Here is an 18,140-nt window from a genome sequence, read left to right on the forward strand (position 1 = left end):
GGGGGTAGCCTTCCTCCGGATTAGTAGGGGCAGGGTGTACCGGAAGACCCCTCCGGGGCTGGCGGTTCTTTGCTGGGGACCAGATGGGCTATGCCTGGGCAACATCCTCCCAGGCGTCGAGGGCTTCCCTCCTCCGGCCAGCAGTGTGGCAAAGTGCCCTGGGACGGGCTCCACGGGTCTCGGGCAGTCCTCCCCCCGGGACGCCCGGGCCCGAGAGCTCCGTCAGTCCTCCATGTGTCTGAGTCCTAGCCGGTGTCCCCGAGCCTCCCCGGGAAGCAGAGCCCCCTGAGCTCTTGGTTCAGATGGGAGCCCTACCGCTATGGCTCGGCTCTGGGCGGGCAGACGGGAGTCCTTTTAGTTGCCGGCCATCTGGTCGCTCCTTTCCCCTCGGCCATCTGGTCGCGCGCAATGCTTTCCAATAAGGGGGGCCAGATGGCTGGGCTGGCCTTGAAGTCCCGATGAGGGTCCATTCGCCTCCCGTATCCCAGCCAGGGCTCCAGGAGGACGGGCGCGTTCGCCCCTAGGGTCACCTCTGTCACTCGGAGCGCGCGGGTTTCAAAAAAGGGGGGGTAGCCTTCCTCCGGATTACTAGGGACAGGGTACTCTGGGACCCCTCTCGGTCCTCAGCCGGCAGCTGGACGGGCCCGGATGCTGCCCTGGTTCTGTCCCGGGGCCTGCCGCGTGGCAGGGTGCCCAGGACAAGGGGTCCGGAGGGTCCCGGGAGGCTTCGCCTGCGCCTGCGGTCCTGGGAGCCCCGGCTGGGTCCAGGGGTCTGGCCGGGCTTCGGGTCAGGGGCTCCGGCCCCGGGCCCCATCCCCCGGCCTGCGGCACTTCCAAAGGCCCGGGACAGGGATGCGTTGTGGCCGGGGAGCCTCCCCTTGCTCGGCTGGGTTCAGGAGCTCCGGCCGGGCCCCTGAGGGCCCAGGGAGGGCGGCCTCCCCACCCCGGGCTCCGTCCTGGGTCCTGCCGCGTGGCAGGGTGACCGGGATGGGGTCCGGAGGGCCCAGGGAGGCCTACCCTGCGCCTGCGGGCCCCGGTTGGGTCCAGGGGCCCGGCCGGGCCCCGGGTCGGGGTCTCTGGCCCCAGGCCCTGTCCCCCGGCCTGCGGCACTGCCAAAGAGCTGGGACGGGGTTCCGTTGTGGCCGGGGAGCCTCCCCTCGCTCGTCTGGGTTCAGGAGCTCCTGCCGGGCCCCTGAGGGCCCGGGGAGGGCGGCCTCCCCACCCCGGGCTCTGTCCTGGGTCCTGCCGCGTGGCAGGGTGCCCGGGATGGGGTCCAGAGGACCCGGGTAGGCTTCCCCTGCGCAAGCGGGCCTGGGGGCCCCGGCTGGGTCCATGGGCCTGGCCGGGCCCCGGGTCGGGGTCTCCGGCCCTGGGCCCCATCCCTCGGCCTGCGGCACTGCCAAAGGCCTGGGACGGGGTTCCGTTGTGGCCGGGGAGCCTCCCCTCGCTCGTCTGGGTTCAGGAGTTGCGGCCGGGCCCCTAGGGGCCCCGGGCAGGGCGGCCTCCCCGCCCCGGGCTCCGTCCTGGGTCCTGCCGCGTGGCAGGGTACCCGGGGTGGGGTCCAGAGGGCCCGGGGAGGCTTCCCCTGTGCCTGTGGGCCTGGGGGCCCTGGCTGGCTCAAGGGGCCCGGGCGGGCCCCGGGTCGGGGTCTCCGGCCCCGGGCCCCGTCCCCCAGCCTGCAGCACCGCCAAAGGCCCGGGACGGGGTTCCGTTGTGTCCGGGGAGCCTCCCCTTGCTCGTCTGAGTTCAGGAGATCCGGCCGGGCCCCTGGGGGCCCGGGGAGGGTGGCCTCCCCGCCCCGGGCTCCGTCCTGGGTCCTGCCGCGTGGCAGGGTGCCCGGGGCGGGGTCCGGAGGGCCCGGGGAGGCTTCCCCTGCGCCTGTGGGCCCCGACTGGGTCCAGGGGCCCGTCTGGGCCCCGGGTCGGGGTCTCCGGCCCCGGGCCCCGTCCCCCAGCCTGCGACCCTGCCAAAGGCCCGGGACGGGGTTCTGTTGTGTCCGGGGAGCCTCCCCTCGCTCATCTGGGTTCAGGAGCTCCGGCCGGGCCCCTTTCCCCTCGGCCATCTGGTCGCGCCTGTCTCCTCGGCCATCTGGTCGCGCACGTCCCTTCGGCCATCTGGTCGCGCGCAATGCTTTCCAATGGGGCGACCAGATGGCCAAGCTTGCCTGGAAGTCTCGATGAGGATCCATTTGCTTCCCGGATCCCAGCGAGGGCTCCAGGAGGTCGTGTACATTCACGCCTTGGGTTCCCTCTGTCACCTCGTACGCACGGATTACAAGAAAGGGGGGTAATTTTCCTCCGGATTACTAGGGAGAGGGTCAGTCAGACCTCCGTGTGGTTTGGCGATTCTGAATCAGGGGAAGGCAGACCCGGGGCCCGCCCGCCGGGGCCCCCAGGGGCCCGGGTACGCTCCTGCCTCTCAGCCCCTTCCCGATGGTCCTTTCTCTCCGAGTTTTCTTGGTCAGAGCCCCGTGAGGTCCGTGGATCCCTAGGCAGGGGAAAGCAGCACCCGGGCCCGCACGAAGCGGGGCCCCCAGGGGCCCGGCTATGCACACCTGCCTCTCAGCCCCCTTCCCGATGGTCCTTTTTCTCCGAGTTTGCTGGGTCAGAGCCCCGTGAGGTCCGTGGATCCCGAGACAGGGGAAGGCAGCACCCGGGCCCGCCCGAAGCGGGGCCCCCGGGGGCCCGGGTACGCACACCTGCCTCTCAGCCCCCTTCCCGATGGTCCTTTTTCTCCGAGTTTGCTGGGTCAGAGCTCCGTGAGGTCTGGCGATCCCGAGACGGGGGAAGGCAGACCCGGGGCTCACCCGCCGCGGCCCCCAGGGGCCCGGGTACGCTCCTGCCTCTCAGCCCCTTCCCGATGGTCCTTTTTTCGCCGGGTTTGCTGGGTCAGACCTCCGTGAGGTCCGGCGCTCACGAGATGGGGAAGGCAGCGCCCGGGCCCGCCCGCCGGGGCCGCCAGGGGCCCAGGTACGCACCTGCCTCTCAGCCCCTTCCCGATGGTCCTGTTTTCTCCGGGTTTGCTGGGTCAGACCTCCGTGAGGTCTGGCAACCGCAAGACGGGGAAGGCAGCGCCCGGGCCCGCCCGCCGGGGTACCCGGGGGCCCGGATGTGCGCCTGCCTCCCGGCCCCTATCGATGGGCCCTCCCTTCGAGCCCGCTCGCCCCGGGAGCAGGCAGGGACGTGTAGCCGCCATCCCCCCCGCGCAGGGCGGCCTGCAGAGGGGATGCCCTGGCCGCACTCTGATTGATTAGGCACTTTCGGTCCGTTTAGGGATGGACTGCTTGGCCAGCCTTGGCTGTTGTTTCAAGCAATAAGCTTCCTCCCTGCATGGACCTTCCGACTCGAGGGGCTGCCGCCTGGCGGGAGGCCCTTCACCCTACCCAGCAGAGGCAGCTAAAGCCCCCCAGTTGTCTGACCCCGAGCGGAAGGGGTCGGGTGGCCAGAACATTTCCGCAGCAGCTCGGAACGACCGTTCTGAGGGGTGCCACCGCCACCAGGCCCCGGCACCCCTGCGTCTCGCTCAGGCTGCGCCTCGGCCCGCCTCTCCCTCCCGGGGGAGACGGCTGGGCCTGCCGGTGCCCATGCGACCTGCCACCTCTCTCCACCCCTCCGGCGAGCCCTCCCGCCCCGGCGGGTGGGCTCCTTTCCCCCCAGCAGGCTCCCGAGAGGGAGGGGTGTGCTCGAAGGTGGGCCGGTCGAGGAGATGGGCACGCGGCCTCCCGAACCCTGTCAGCTGGTGTGGCTACCTGGTTGATCCTGCCAGTAGCATATGCTTGTCTCAAAGATTAAGCCATGCACGTGTAAGTACACACGGCCGGTACAGTGAAACTGCGAATGGCTCATTAAATCAGTTATGGTTCCTTTGATCGCTCCATCTGTTACTTGGATAACTGTGGTAATTCTAGAGCTAATACATGCCGACGAGCGCTGACTTCCCGGGATGCGTGCATTTATCAGACCAAGACCAATCCGGGCTCGCCCGGCCGCTTTGGTGACTCTAGATAACCTCAGGCCGATCGCACGTCCCCGTGACGGCGACAATACATTCGGATGTCTGCCCTATCAACTTTCGATGGTACTTTCTGTGCCTACCATGGTGACCACGGGTAACGGTGAATCAGGGTTCGATTCCGGAGAGGGAGCTTGAGAAACGGCTACCACATCCAAGGAAGGCAGCAGGCGCTCAAATTACCCACTCCCAAAAGGGGGGTAGTGAAGAAAAATAACAATACAGGACTCTTTCGAGGCCCTGTATTTGGAATGAGTACACTTTAAATCGTTTAACGAGGATCCATTGGAGGGAAAGTCTGGTGCCAGCAGCCGCGGTAATTCCAGCTCCAATAGCGTATATTAAAGTTGCTGCAGTTAAAAAGCTCGTAGTTGGATCTTGGGATCGAGCTGGCGGTCCGCCGTGAGGCGAGCTACCGCCTGTCCCAGCCCCTGCCTCTCGGCACCCCCTTGATGCTCTTGACTGAGTGTCCTGGGGGTCCGAAGCGTTTACTTTGAAAAAATTAGAGTGTTCAAAGCAGGCCGGTCGCCTGAATACTTGAGCTAGGAATAATGGAATAGGACTCTGGTTCCATTTTGTTGGTTTTCGGAACTGGGGCCATGATTAAGAGGGACGGCCGGGGGCATTCGTATTGTGCCGCTAGAGGTGAAATTCTTCGACCGGCGCAAGGCGAACCAAAGCGAAAGCATTTGCCAAGAATGTTTTCATTAATCAAGAACGAAAGTCGGAGGTTCGAAGACGATCAGATACCGTCATAGTTCCGACCATAAACGATGCCGACCAGCGATCCGGCGGCGTTATTCCCATGACCCGCCGAGCAGCTTCCGGGAAACCAAAGTCTTTGGGTTCTGGGGGGAGTATGGTTGCAAAGCTGAAACTTAAAGGAATTGACGGAAGGGCACCACCAGGAGTGGAGCCTGCGGCTTAATTTGACTCAACACGGGAAACCTCACCCGGCCTGGACACGGAAAGGATTGACAGATTGATAGCTCTTTCTCGGTTCTGTGGGTGGTGGTGGATGGCCGTTCTTAGTTGGTGGAGCGATTTGTCTGGTTAATTCCAATAACGAATGTGAGAAGTTGGCCTGATATATGATGTCACTAGTTCTAGTGTACACCCTGTATCAGTCCAAACAACCCTTATGGTGGTTGGTTGTAAAGTCAACCTTATAGACCAGCTATCCTAGTGGTAGCATGGACAAGAGCAGTCTTAGGCTAAACTCTGTATGGCATGTGAAGCCAGCTGTTATAACATTTTAATCCCTTGAATACCAAATGAAAGGACACCACACCAGATATATTTAAAATTAGAATGTATTTATTCTAACATATACCCTCAGCACTCTTTATGAGTTCAGAGGTCTAAGCACAACAATTTCTTAAGTAACATACGTTAAGTTACACAGGAAAAATACAGTTAGGCCCAGGGGCCACGCAAACCATATACTAAGAAAGTGGTATAAGTACCACGTCACGAACAGGAAGTAGGCCTAGGGCTTAGGGAATCGCTGGGGCTACACTACCCTACCAATAGTTAGGAAGTGGGAGGCCCACGGGAAGCGAGTGCAGTGTGGAAACACACACGCGGGTTACATTAAAGTCAAAGGGCATGTAGCAATTAGAAATAGGAAGAATAAGGACACTTCCGAAGTAACTAGGAGGAAGCAACTAAAGACTTAGACACTTGGATAGTCAATATCCACTGGAGCACCGGAGTACTCGCGTTACCTCACCCACAGGAGACGGGTGCATAGGTGTGAAGATGTGTCGGGTGTCGTCGCTGGATCCTATGGATGCCTGAAGAACAGATGCTGGCAGACGGCCAGGAGGAAGATGTCCGGTGGATCCAAGGGTGGATATTGAAGGAAGAACACCTGCAAGCAGAGGGGACAAAGTCTGGGTCACTAGCCAGTGACCGTGTAGAACCAGGACGGAACCAGGCGATGTCGTGCAGAACACAGGTGATGTCTTGAAGCTTGTCTCTGCAGCTGCGTGTACCAGGAGGCGTCGAGGATGACCAGAACCAGGGTACGAGCTGTCCCACGAAGGATCTTGCTGCTGACGGACTCGACGTCCCGATTGGAGTGAACAAGCCTTGGCAAAGGCAACCCACGCGGAAAATGGAAATTCGCTTCAGGTGCAACCAGGTAGGTCTGAGGTGCTTCTCTTTCACAGGGAAGCAAGGGCCAGTCTGGAGGAGCCAAACCAGTGGTGAAAAGTTAAGGGTTCGTCGTCACTGAGGCTACTAGCCAACGGGCAAGCAACCGGACAGACGCGTCAAGCAGGAAAATGCAGAAGGGCCCCACGCAGAACTCGTTGAGTGTGGAGGGCTGATCTTCGGTGCAGATGGTGCTCGGGGTTACGGCTTCTCAATCCCCAGAGCACAACTTCGAGGATGCCTCAGAAGCTGCGCTGGAAGCTACTCGCCAATTTTCCCAGGTAGCCGGTCCCACGTCTCTCGTCACCTCCACGGTTCTCAGCTTAGCTGTGGATGTGGATCAGGGTCAGAGAAGTCTGGAGGTCAAGGCGCTGGTCGGGCTCTGCAGTCGGTTCCTCATAGAACTTGGGCAAAGCAAACAGCAGGTCGCTTGTTGGTGCCTGTTTGCACAGGGTGGCCACTCCTTGGCCACAAGGGAGATTCTTCAGTCTTCTTGTCGAATGTCGTAGGTCCAGAGTTTTGTGTCTAGTTTCAGTTCAGGATAATCCAAAGTCCTAGGGACTCAGCTGCCACTCTTATACTAATCTGGGGGACTGGATTACCTGCTAGGTCCCTCCTATGGGTGGGACCAGGGAGGGGGGTGGTTACACCCCCTTCCCTTTGTCCAGTTTCGCACCAGGACTGGGGCTGGAGTGCCCCAGCACCGATTTGAACCGGACTATGCATGGGACACCTAGTGTGCCCCAGGCAGTGTCTCGTTTCTTTAATCCCTCCCTGCCCCAATACACTAAGCCCTGTCTAGGGTGGTGCTAGCACCTCCCAAGGCAGGAAACCTATTGTCCAAGCCTCCCTCGCTGGAAGGACTCCCAGCAGCAGGAGGTCAGACTTGTGTCTGTGGCAGCAGCATCCATTTTGTGATGCTGGGGCTCTGGTTAACTTTAACCGGGTAGTAGGTCTTCAACATGTCTTCTCCCTCTAGAAGGGGGGAATACTATCCTCATCACCAGAAATGGTGTGGGGGTAGTATTCCAAAGTGTTAGACACCTTACACGACATATTTTGATAAAGCCAAACCATAGTTACCATAACTGCGAGGATTATAAGGCACTTTAAGAGTATATGGTAGGCGATATCATAGAACAGCTATAAGGACATGGCTCCGAAAGCTGCAGACAGGCTCAGCTCATGCTAGAGCACCATGTCACATGTTACCAAGCACTCTGCCTTCAGGATTGTTAAGGCCTGCCATAGGAGTGACTGAAAGGTTACCCATGTGTCTATATATAAGGTAGGTATAGGAATACTATACCTAAGCAAGGGGTGATTACACGACCTTGCCCCAGCTGAGTGATCAGCCAGTTGTGTCATGATGGGAGGCCAGCCAGGGGTGGCATAATACATGCTGCAGCCCCTGGTAGGCCTAGGGTACACCCATGCCCTGGGTACCTAAGGTACACTGTACAGGGCCCTATAGGGTGATCCTTACCAATTGGGTTATGTACCTAAAGTACATAGTTTGAATTTAGAGAGAGAACAGCTGGGCTGTGGGTCTGATTAGCAGGCCCACAGCCACATCTAAGTCGAAAACCAATGAAGCAAAACCAAAAGTGGGGGTGACCATAGGAAGCAGACCCTACTCTCCTACACAACCCCCCCCCCCAAACTTAGGGACATTAGACTAACCTTGACCAGTTTAGTCTTCATGTTCTAAGTGGAAATATCTGGAGAGTCCATCTGCATTGGCATGGTCAGTCCGAGGTCTATGTTCCACTGTGAAGTCCATCCCCTGTAGGGAAATGGACCACCTAAGAAGTTTGGGATTTTCACCCTTCATCTGATTTAGCCACAAGAGGGGCTTATGGTCTGTCTGAATCTTGAAGTGAGAGCCAAACAGGTATGGCCTCAGCTTCTTCAGGGCCCAAACCACAGCAAAGGCCTCCCTCTCAATAGCTGACCAACGTTTCTCTCTAGGGGTCAGCCTTCTACTAATAAAAGCAATGGGCTGGTCTTGACCATCTATATTCAGTTGTGAAAGAACAGCTCCCACACCCAACTCAGAAGCATCTGTTTGGAAAATGAATTCTTTGGAGTAATCTGGACTTTTCAGAATAGGTGCAGTGCTTACTGTCCACTGAACTTTCTTTGGCATTTTCTTGGAGGTCAAGTCATTAAGTGGTGTCACAATGCCCATAGTTCTTAACAAACTTTCTGTAGTACCCAGACAGGCCCAAGAAAGCTCTGACCTGTGTCTGGGTAATTGGAGGAGTCCAGTCCTTTATGGTCTGGATCTTGCTCTCCAGTGGTTGAACCTGACCCCCACCTACTAGGTGGCCCAGGTACACAACCTTGCTCTGCCCTATCTGGCACTTGGTGGCCTTGATAGTGAGGCCTGCCTTTTGCAGGGCCTCCAAAACATTCCTCAGGTGGACCAGGTGATCCTCCCAGGTGGAGCTAAAGACAGCAATATCATCAAGATAAGCTGCACAGTAGTCATCCAGGTCTGTAAGGACTTGATTCACCAACCTTTGAAAAGTGGCAGGTGCATTCTTCAAGCCAAAGGGCATTACCACAAATTGATAATGTCCTCCTGGGGTTGAGAAAGCAGTTTTGGCCTTTGCACTCTCAGCTAGTCTGATTTGCCAGTAGCCTGCTGTCAGGTCAAATGTACTCAAAAACTTGTCAGCTGCCAATCTGTCAATGAGCTCATCTGCCCTAGGTATTGGGTGGGCATCTGTCCTAGTGACAGCATTGAGACCTCTGTAATCCACGCAAAACCTCATCTCTCTCTTACCATCTTGGGTGTGAGGATTTGGCACAAGAACTACAGGACTAGCCCAAGGGCTCTCTGAAGGTTCAATGACTCCCAGCTCCAACATCTTTTGTACCTCAATCTTTATGCAGTCCCTGACATGGTCAGGTTGCCTGTAGATTTTACTCTTCACAGGCAGACTGTCACCAGTGTCCACCTCATGGGTGCACCAGTTTGTCTGACTTGGGGTCAGAGAGAACATATGTCTATAGGCCTGTAGAACTTGTCTGCAGTCCTGTTGCTGATGGTTAGTGACGCTGTCAGAAAAGACCACACCATCAACTGAACCATCATCAGGGTTCTGAGTCAGCAGGTCTGGGAGAGGGTCACTCTCTTCCTCCTGCCCCTCATCTGTAGCCATGAGTAAGCCCATGTCTGCCCTGTCAACATATGCCTTTAACCTGTTGACATGAAGCACCCTGTGGGGGCTTCTGGGAGTCCCAAGGTCCACCAAATAGGTGACTTCTCCCTTTTGTGCAACAATAGTGTGGGGTCCAGACCATTTGTCCTGGAGTGCTGCTGGGGCCACTGGCTCCAACACCCACACTTTCTGTCCTGGCTGGTAGACAGTCAGCACAGCCTTTTGTTCATGCCAAGCTTTTTGGAGTTCTTGGCTTGCCTCAAGGTTTTTAGAAGCCTTCTTCATGTACTCTGCCATCCTTGAGCGGAGGCCAAGCACATAATCCACTATATCAAGCTTGGGTTGTCTGAGAGGTCTCTCCCATCCTTCCCTTACTAGACATAGGAGTCCCCTCACAGGATGCCCAAACAAAAGTTCAAAAGGGCTGTAGCCAACCCCCTTTTGTGTGACCTCTCTGTAAGCAAACAGAAGGCAGGGTAAAAGGATGTCCCATCTTCGCCTAAGCTTGTCTGGTTAACCTTTTATCATCCCTTTTAGGGTCTTGTTGAACCTTTCCACAAGCCCATTGCATTTTGGGTGATAGGGTAAGTGAATTTGTAGTTAACACCACACTCCTTCCACATTGCAGTTAAATATCTTGACATGAAGTTGGCACCTCTGTCAGAGACAACCCCCTTTGGAAACCCCACTCTGGAGAACACTCCGGTAGGGCCCTTGCCACAACAGGAGCTGTTGTGGTCCTCAAGGGTATAGCTTCTGGGTACCTGGTGGCATGGTCCACTATCACCAGTATGAATCTGTGCCCAGATGCTGTTTGGGGGTCCATTGGTCCAACAATGTCTATCCCCACTCTCTCAAAGGGAACCCCCACCACTGGTAGTGGTATTAGGGGGGCCTTTGTGGTGCCACCTGATTTGCCACTGGCTTGGCAGGAGACACAGGAGCGACAAAACTCCTTGGTATCTTCTGACATGTGAGGCCAGTGAAAGTGAGGGACAAGCCTGTCCCAAGTCTTATTCTGGCCTAAGTGTCCTGCAAGGGGAATATCATGGGCCAAGGTAACAAGGAAGCCTCTGAAACTCAATGGTATGACCAACCTCCTGGACGCACCAGGCTTGGGGTCTCTAGCCTCTGAGTACAGCAGCCCTTCATCCCAATACACTTTATGGGTACCTTGAGCATTCCCTGCAGCCTCAGCAGCAGCCTGCTGCCTGAGGGGTTCAAGGGAAGGACAGTCTAATTGTGCCTGCCTCAGATCTGCCCTTGAAGGTCCCCCTGTCCCAAGAAACTCAACCTGCTCAGGTTCCAGTTCTTCTAGGACAGTTCCTTCAGGGCTCTCAGAATCATCCTCCTGTGAGGGCTGATTCTCTACCTGAGGCAGGGGGAAGGCACAGCCTTAACCCTACTGCTCTTTCTCTTGGGTTGTGTCTGGTCCATTGTCCCAGGATCCAGCACTTGTTCAGTGTTGCATTTTTTTGCCACTGACCTAGTCACAGCAAGGACATGTGCATCTATTCCCAGCATTTCTGCATGGGTCCTATACTCCACTTCAGCCCAAACTGAAGTTTCAAGGTCATTTCCCAACAGACACTCAACAGGAAGGTCTGAACTCACCACAACTTTCTTGAGGCCAGTTACTCCTCCCCAGGAGAAGTTAACAATCGCCACACTATGGGAGGTAGTGGCATTGCTAGCATTGGTCACTAGGTAATTCTCACCTAGCATGATCTGTCCAGGGTCCACAAAGGCAGGAGTCACCATTGTGACACTAGCACCTGTGTCCCTGTAGGCCTGAGCCATCCTATGGTTGATTAAAGGAGTCTGTCTGTACTTGCCCAGGTTACTGGGGCTCACAGTAGAGGACAAAGATATGCCCCCATCACAGATCAGAACAGCCTGAGTTGGTATTCTGACTAGGCCAGAATCCACTTCAGTTCCCAGGGTTAACCCTATTACACCCTTTTGCTAGGAACCACCACTTACAGCTGGACTAGGGGGTACAGTTGCCTTAGGGGCAATGGTGGCTGGGGGCTTGTCCTTTTTGGTGCATTCACTATACCAATGGGAATTGGACTTACAATAGTTACACCAAGGTTTCTTTTGGCCATCTTTCTGTTTATCCTTTTTGGGACCACCCTCCCCCATGAGCATTTTGGGGGCCTGGTGAAGACTTCTGGTCCTTTGCTTTCTGCTCATTACCCTTCTGGTCTGCCTTTTTCTGATCACCGCCCTGGTTCTGGTTTTTCTGCTTAACTCTAGTCCTGACCCACCTATCTGCCTTCTTTCCCAATTCTTGGGGAGAAGTTAGGTCAGAGTCAATCAAGTGTTGATGCAGCAGCTGGTTTTGACAGTTGTTAAGGATTTGTTCTCTCATGATCAAATTATACAATCCTGTATAGTCCTTAACCTTACTACCCAATAACCAGCCTTCCAAAGCCCTAGTGGCACAATCTACAAAGTCAGTCCAGTCCTGGGTCTGTGTCTTCTGGGTATCCCTGAACAACAACCTGTATTGTTCAGTGGTTAGGCCAAACCCATCAATCAGAGCACTCTTCAGGACAGTGTAATTGTCAGCATCCTCATCACTAACTGTGAGGAGCTTGTCTCTACCTTTCTCAGAGAAGGAGAGCCACAAGATAGCTGCCCACTGACTTTGGGGTACCTGCTGTACTCTGCAAGCCCTCTCCAAAGCAGTTATCCATTTGTGGATGTCATCCCCACACTTGTAGGGAGGGACAATCTTGCTCAGGTTTCTATTGTCATAGGTCCTGTCTCTATCTTTAGGGATAGTGCTGCCACCAGTGGGTCCTAACCCACTTAACTTTTGCTCTCTGGCCAGAGCAAGTCTCTCTTTGGCAAGGGCAAGTTCTTCCCTTTCAATCCTCAGATTGACTTCCCTCATTCTGGCCGTATGCTCTTTTCTCTGTGGAGAAGTCATTCCCCTGTGAGAAGAGGCATTGGAGCTATTAGAGATATGGGAGTGGATAGATTCCCTGGAAGGGGATCTTCCTCTCCCATCTCTCTGGTTAAGTCCACTTGAGGGTCTGAATGGGGGACTCCCATGTAGGCTTAAGTTAGCCTGGCTAAGTCTCCTAACTTGGACCTGGCTGTCTACCTCATCTCCCGAAGTCCCTTCTGACTCATCTAGATCAGTGTTGTGAGGGGAGTCTTCTGTAGAGGGCAGACCCTCATTGGTACCTAAGGTACCATCCTGGGAGGCTCTCTGAGCATCATACTCTTCTAAGATCTCCACTAGATAAATGAGGGTAGGGTTGGAACCCTGTTTTAACTTTCTGGAGGTACACTATTGTCTCATCTCCTGAAAAGTTAGTGTATCATATCTAGAGGGCATCTTTCTAGGATATCCCCCTCCTGAGAGAGAATCATCTTGATCTCTTCTCAGAGACATGATCTAGTGAGGGTGTGGTGTGTGCACCTACCTACACTAGTTGTATCTACTAAAACCTCTCTAGTAGTTGTAGTCAGGGTGTGCTAGGCCCTTCAACCTACAACAACTAAGTTCAGTAGAACTTAAGTATTTTAAGATTTTGTTTTATAGGTACCTTACAGTACCTAATGTGATCTTTCAATTTGATATCTCAAGACTATAATGGTATCACAACAGCATGCTCAGATCCCAACCGCTGCTCACCAATGTGAGAAGTTGGCCTGATATATGATGTCACTAGTTCTAGTGTACACCCTGTATCAGTCCAAACAACCCTTATGGTGATTGGTTGTAAAGTCAACCTTATAGACCAGCTATCCTAGTGGTAGCATGGACAAGAGCAGTCTTAGGCTAAACTCTGTATGGCATGTGAAGCCAGCTGTTATACCATTATAATCCCTTGAATACCAAATGAAAGAACACCACACCAGATATATATAAAATTAGAATGTATTTATTCTAAAATATACCCTCAGCACTCTTTATGAGTTCAGAGGTCTAAGCACAACAATTTCTTAAGTAGCATACGTTAAGTTACACTGGAAAAATACAGTTAGGCCCAGGGGCCAAGCAAACCATATACTAAGAAAGTGGTATAAGTACCACGTCACGAACAGGGAGTAGGCCTAGGGAATCGCTGGGGCTACACTACCCTACCAATAGTTAGGAAGTGGGAGGCCCACGGGAAGCGTGTGCAGTGTGGAAACACACACGCGGGTTACATTAAGGTCAATGGGAATGTAGCAATTAGAAATAGGAAGAATAAGGACACTTCCGAAGTAACTAGGAGGAAGCAACTAAAGACTTAGACACTTGGATAGTCAATATCCACTGGAGCACCGGAGTACTCGCGTTACCTCACCCACAGGAGACGGGTGCATAGGTGTGAAGATGTGTCGGGTGTCGTCGCTGGATCCTATGGATGCCTGAAGAACAGTTGCTGGCAGGCGGCCAGGAGGAAGATGTCCGGTGGATCCAAGGGTGGATCTTGAAGGAAGAACACCTGCAAGCAGAGGGGACAAAGTCTGGGTCACTAGCCAGTGACCGCGTGGAACCAGGACGGAACCAGGCGATGTCGTGCAGAACACAGGTGAGGTCTTGAAGCTTGTCTCTGCAGCTGCGTGGACCAGGAGGCGTTGAGGACAACAAGAACCAGGGTACGATCTGTCCCACAAAGGATCTTGCTGCTGGCGGAGTCGACGTCCCGATTGGAGTCAACAAGCCTTGGCAAAGGCAACCCACGCGGAAATGGAAATTCGCTTCAGGTGCAGACCAGGAAGGTCTGAGGTGCTTCTCTTTAGCAGGGAAGCAAGTGCTAGTCTGGAGGAGTCAAACCAGCAGTGAAAAGTTAAGGGTTTGTCGTCACTGAGGCTACTAGCCAACGGGCAAGCAACCGGACAGACGCGTCAAGCAGGAAAATGCAGAAGGGCCCCACGCAGAACTCGTGGAGTGTGGAGGGCTGATCTTCGGTGCAAATGGTGCTTGGGGTTGGAGCTTCTCAATCCCCAGAGCACAACTTCGAGGATGCCTCAGAAGCTGCGCTGGAAGCTACTCGCCAATTTTCCCAGGTAGCCGGTCCCACGTCTCTCGTCGCCTCCACGGATCTCAGCTTGGCTGTGGATATGGATCAGGGTCAGAGAAGTCTGGAGGTCAAGGTGCTGGTCGGGCTCTGCAGTCGGTTCCTCGTAGAACTTGGGCAAAGCAAACGGCAGGTCGCTTGTTGGTGCCTGTTTGCACAGGGTGGCCACTCCATGGCCACAAGGGAGATTCTTCAGTCTTCTTGTCGAATTTCGAAGGTCCAGAGTTTTGTGTCTAGTTTCAGTTCAGGATAATCCAAAGTCCTAGGGACTCAGCTCCCACTCTTATACTAATCTGGGGGGCTGGGTTACCTGCTAGGTCCCTCCTATGGGTGGGACCAGGGAGGGGGGTGGTTACACCCCCTTCCCTTTGTCCAGTTTCGTGCCAGTACTGGGGCTGGAGTGCCCCAGCACAGGTTTGAACCGGACTATGCATGGGACACCTTGTGTGCCCCAGGCAGTGTCTCGTTTCTTTCATCCCTCCCTGCCCCAATACACTAAGCCCTGTCTAGGGTGGTTCTAGCACCTCCCAAGGCAGGAACCTATTTTCCAAGCCTCCCTCGCTGGAAGGACTCCCAGCAGCAGGAGGTCAGACTTGTGTCTGTGGCAGCAGCATCCATTTTGTGATGCTGGGGCTCTGGTTAACTTTAACCGGGTAGTAGGTCTTCAACATGTCTTCTCCCTCTAGAAGGGGGGAATACTATCCTCATCGCCAGAAATTGTGTGGGGGTAGTATTCCAAAGTGTTAGACACCTTACATGACATGTTTTGATAAAGCCAAACCATAGTTACCATAACCGTGAGGATTATAAGGCACTTTAAGAGTATATGGTAGGCGATATCATAGAACAGCTATAAGGACATGGTTCTGAAAGCTGCAGACAGGCTCAGCTCATGCTAGAGCACCATGTCACATGTTACCAAGCACTCTGCCTTCAGGATTGTTAAGGCCTGCCATAGGAGTGACTGAAAGGTTACCCATGTGTCTATATATAAGGTAGGTATAGGAATACTATACCTAAGCAAGGGGTGATTACACGACCTTGCCCCAGCTGAGTGATCAGCCAGTTGTGTCATGATGGGAGGCCAGCCAGGGGTGGCATAATACATGCTGCAGCCCCTGGTAGGCCTAGGGTACACCCATGCCCTGGGTACCTAAGGTACACTGTACAGGGCCCTATAGGGTGATCCTTACCAATTGGGTTATGTACCTAAAGTACATAGTTTGAATTTAGAGAGAGAACAGCTGGGCTGTGGGTCTGATTAGCAGGCTCACAGCCACATCTAAGTCGAAAACCAGTGAAGCAAAACCAAAAGTGGGGGTGACCATAGGAAGCAGACCCTACTCTCCTACAACGAACGAGACTCCTCCATGCTAACTAGTTACGCGACCCCCAGCGGTCGGCGTCCAACTTCTTAGAGGGACAAGTGGCGTTCAGCCACACGAGATCGATCAATAACAGGTCTGTGATGCCCTTAGATGTCCGGGGCTGCACGCGCGCTACACTGAACGGATCAGCGTGTGTGTACCCTTCGCCGACAGGTGCGGGTAACCCGCTGAACCTCGTTCGTGATAGGGATTGGGGATTGCAATTATTTCCCATGAACAAGGAATTCCCAGTAAGTGCGAGTCATAAGCTCGCGTTGATTAAGTCTCTGCCCTTTGTACACACCGCCTGTTGCTACTACCGATTGGATGGTTTAGTGAGGTCCTCGGATCGGCTCCGCCGGGGTCGGCAACGGCCCTGGCGGAGTGCCGAGAAGACGATCAAACTTGATTATCTAGAGGAAGTAAAAGTTGTAACAAGGTTTCTGTAGGTGAACCTGCGGAACGATCATTAATGGCGGAGTGGCCCGAGCGACCGACGGCGCCAGCCCGAAGCCCTCGGCCCGCCTCCTGCGAGCACGCACCGTAGGCACAGGGCCCGGCCCTGCCCTAGTGCGCCACGGCCGGCGGAGCGGTACGCGGCTGCATGGGGCGCTGTGGTTTAGGACCGGGACTTCGGCGGGCCCCTTCCCCCCGGGGAAGGCCCGACCGACGTGCGAGGGACCGGGGACGGGGGGCGGCCCCCATCCCCTGTCCCTCTCCGAGACGGAAACCAAGCTCACCCGGCACGGAACAGAATGGCAGTGCATCCCTTGGCTGGCACCACCCCTCCCTCGAAAAAAGGCCCTGGCACCGGTTGGGCCCTCCAGGCGTCCCGAGACCCGGCCCGATCTGACCGGGTCTCGGGCGACCGAGGAACGGCCCTTCTTGCGTGGCAGGGCGGCCTGGAAGAGAAGGGGCTGAGGGCCTGCGAGGGGACCCCAGCTCTTCTCGGTGGGAGGCGTGCGGGATGGGGAGCTGCCTGGCTCTTCCCTTTCGGCGCCTCCGACCCAGGCGAGGGTGGTGGTGGGCTGGCACGGCTCGGGGCCGATCCGGCGACGGACGGCTGATGTGCAGGTGGAGCGACCCTCCCTCGTTGCCAGGTACCCGGTCCGACCCGGTCCCGTGTGGCCAGGCTGAGGAGTTTGAAGACTCGCGTGGTCCCTCCCTGGTTACCCCGGGTGGGTGGGGACAGGCTCCCGGGCTGAGCGCCTGGCAATGTTTTTTCCCCCCACGACGGTGCTGTCTGACTCCCAGAGGGGAAGCCTTGAACGGGGCGCCCGTGCCGTCTCGCCGCGCGGGTGGCGGACAGACGGCGTTGCCGTCCTCCCACCTCTCCTGCGCCCGCAGGTGGGCGAACGTTTTCGAAAAGTTGCCTGTGACTCTTGGCGGTGGATCACTCGGCTCGCGCATCGATGAAGAACACAGCTAGCTGCGAGAATTAGTGTGAATTGCAGGACACATTGATCATCGACACTTCGAACGCACCTGGCGGCCCCGGGTTCCTCCCGGGGCTACGCCTGTCTGAGGGTCGATCGATCGTCAATCGTCAATCGCCCCGGGGCTTCCCCGGGACGCGGCTGGGGCCGTCGCAGGGTGAGCTCCGCTTCCCCTTCGTCCCCCCACAAGGTCAGACGCCCCGATCGCCCGTTGGCAGGGTCCCTGGCCGGGTCCTGCCGCGGAGGTATGCCGCCGGCGCGCCTGGCACCCCGAGAAGGGGGCCTGGTGACCGGTCCGCCTCGGGCCCGTCCCGGGGCGCCTGGCTGCGTGCCGCACGTGGCTGTCTGTGGTGTCCCGCCGGCTGCCCGGGCGCACGCGCCTCGGGCACCCTCCTCTGCGGCCGGCTTCCCGGCGAGGGTGAAACCCCTCCAGACGCGATCCGGGGAAGAGGGCGCGCGCTGCCAGGTACACCAGGCCCCCTGCTCCGGCAGTGGTGCCTGGCCTTCCCCGGCTCCCCCCGAACGCTCCGGCGTTTTCTTTCCGACTACGACCTCAGATCAGACGTGGCGACCCGCTGAATTTTAGCATATTACTAAACGGAGGAAAAGAAACTAACCAGGATTCCCCCAGTAACGGCGAGTGAAGAGGGAAGAGCCCAGCACCGAATCCCCGCCCGGCAGAGGGCGCGGGAAATGTGGCGTACAGAAGACCGACTCCCCGGCGTCGCTCAGGGGGCCCAAGTCCTTCTGATCGAGGCTCATCCCGCGGACGGTGTTAGGCCGGTAGCGGCCACCAGCGCGCCGGGATCGGGTCTTCTCGGAGTCGGGTTGCTTGGGAATGCAGCCCAAGCGGATGGTAAACTCCATCTAAGGCTAAATACGGGCGCAAGACCGATATCCAACAAGTAAGGTAAGGGAAAGTTGAAAAGAACTTTGGAGAGAGAGTTCAAGATGGCGTGAAACCGTCGAGAG

At 56.2% G+C, this 18,140-nt stretch overlaps 1 non-coding gene and 2 pseudogenes across 1 annotated transcript; all 3 read left to right on the forward strand.

Moving 5' to 3' along the window:
• The first annotated feature begins 3,748 nt into the window (after positions 1 to 3,748).
• LOC146811007 (18S ribosomal RNA) lies at positions 3,749 to 4,862 on the forward strand (annotated as a pseudogene).
• A 12,247-nt stretch (positions 4,863 to 17,109) lies between these two features.
• LOC146811008 (5.8S ribosomal RNA) lies at positions 17,110 to 17,263 on the forward strand. Its single transcript, XR_014967171.1, has one exon. It is a non-coding gene; the product is annotated as a 5.8S ribosomal RNA (ribosomal RNA).
• Positions 17,264 to 17,716: 453 nt separating this feature from the next.
• Positions 17,717 to 18,140, forward strand: part of LOC146811009 (28S ribosomal RNA) — a 7,994-nt pseudogene continuing 7,570 nt past the window's right edge.

This window comes from Triturus cristatus, chromosome 7 (genome assembly GCF_964204655.1).
Source record: "Triturus cristatus chromosome 7, aTriCri1.1, whole genome shotgun sequence".
NCBI classification, from domain to species: Eukaryota; Metazoa; Chordata; class Amphibia; order Caudata; family Salamandridae; genus Triturus; species Triturus cristatus.